Raw genomic sequence first — 1,835 nt, forward strand, 5'->3', positions numbered from 1 at the left:
AGGAGGTTAGTGGGACCAACTATAAATCCTGTCATTGCAGTTGTTCTTGGGGTCACAAGTGGTACCCATGCTCTCATCCACTATCCGTCTATCATTCTCCTCATGCTCAGTAGATCTGGTTGACTTACCAGGTGATATGACCCAAACATTCATTCCTAAGGGTTCTTAGTCCTTGGTCATCGTACCCTTCGTAGTCTGGGATTGCTGTATACGTACATTCTTGCAACTGGTCAAAGGAGTGCCAAGAGGCACCCAAGTGGATCATCTGGGTTCCAGATGTATTCCTCCTTGCCCCCAATGTGTAAGAGCAGCCCACCTCCTGCTAATCAAAGTTATTCCTGCCTGCTGGCCCCTGGGTGCAAAGAGCCAAAAATGCCCTGGCGATACTCGTAGCTTGTAGTTCAAAGGGATCCCTGCTGTGCCCCCACCCCACCCACCCTAGCAAGCAAGAAAACCTTTGGAGACCAGGACTTCCAACTCTAAACAGCACAGAGTTCCCTGGTGGGTGGGAGTGGTGGCCACTGGACCATTCTTATTTTCATCCCTTGGTTCCAGGATCCGTGTATTCTTCCTGTTGGAGGCACACTGCCATATAGTGATCTCTGATTTAACACCTGTACTATATCCTGAGGGACAGCACTCCATCCTTGCAAATCATTGCCTCCGAGCTACTGCTCCAGCTGTGACTCTAGTAGTCCTTAAGTTTCTAGTACTTCCTGAGGCTTGCTTCATCTACATGGTGCACTTTGTGGTCACAACAATTAGATCCCATCAGCATGGACCCACTTACACCTTCTCTGTACAATGGGTTTCCTTATGGCTGCTCTGCTGTGTGGGATTCCATGCCTATGGAGGCATTCTGTTAGTGGGGCCACCTGAGGCTGTGCAGGCAGGGGAGGCCAGGTGTTAGTATTCCCACTGTGCTCAATCAAAGACTGGGAGAAGCCCTGGGAAATGGTCACATGGAGTGAACGCCGCAGTGAATCCAAAGTTGATGCAGCAAGAGGAAGTCAGTCACATGTTCTCCCCACAGCAGGTTCTTTTGAAGGGAGAGCTCATCAAGAACCTTCATGGCTGCCAGACTGAGGTAGGGTGACTCTCAAAAATCTCATCAGAAGAAGCGTGAACACTTACACTCCTTGTTTCACGTTGTTCTTTGCTGGTGTGAGAAATATAGAATGAATGAATTCAAACCTAAGAACAGTATTTGAAGGAGAGCCAACTTGAATTCATGAAAGTCTAAAGGCTTTAATTAACTTCCAAACAAATACACTTACACACTAATTTATAGTCCTGGCGAAGGATTTTTCAGAAGACTCATAATAGGTAAAACTTATTTTTAACTTGTAATATCCACTTGCCTATAAGTAATTTCTCCAAGTGTCTGTCACTTTGTCATACTATGGTTGCCTGCATGTTGCTATGATGCTGGAAACTGTGCTACCAGTATTCCAAATACCACCAGGGTCACCCATGGTGGACAGGTTACAGCTGAGCTTCCAGACTAAGACTAGGAAGAAGGACCCGGAGGTCTATTCTGGAAAAAATTGTCCAGTGAAAACCATATGAGTAGGAGTGGAACATTGGTATAGTGCCAAAAGATAAGCCCCTCAGGTTGGAACTCACTCAAAATACAAATGGGGAAGAGCTATCTCAAAGTAGAGTCAACGTTAATGACGTGGATGGAGTCAAGCTTTTGGGACTTTCTCATCTGCTGATGTAGCATGACTCAAAATGAGAAGAAACATCTACAAACATCCATTAATGATTGGAATGTGGAATGTAAAAGAACTGTGAATCTAGGAAAATTAGAAGCGTCAAAAATGAAATGGAAC

The sequence above is a fragment of the Trichechus manatus genome, unplaced genomic scaffold (genome assembly GCF_000243295.1).
Source record: "Trichechus manatus latirostris isolate Lorelei unplaced genomic scaffold, TriManLat1.0 scaffold00076, whole genome shotgun sequence".
Lineage (NCBI taxonomy): Eukaryota > Metazoa > Chordata > Mammalia > Sirenia > Trichechidae > Trichechus > Trichechus manatus.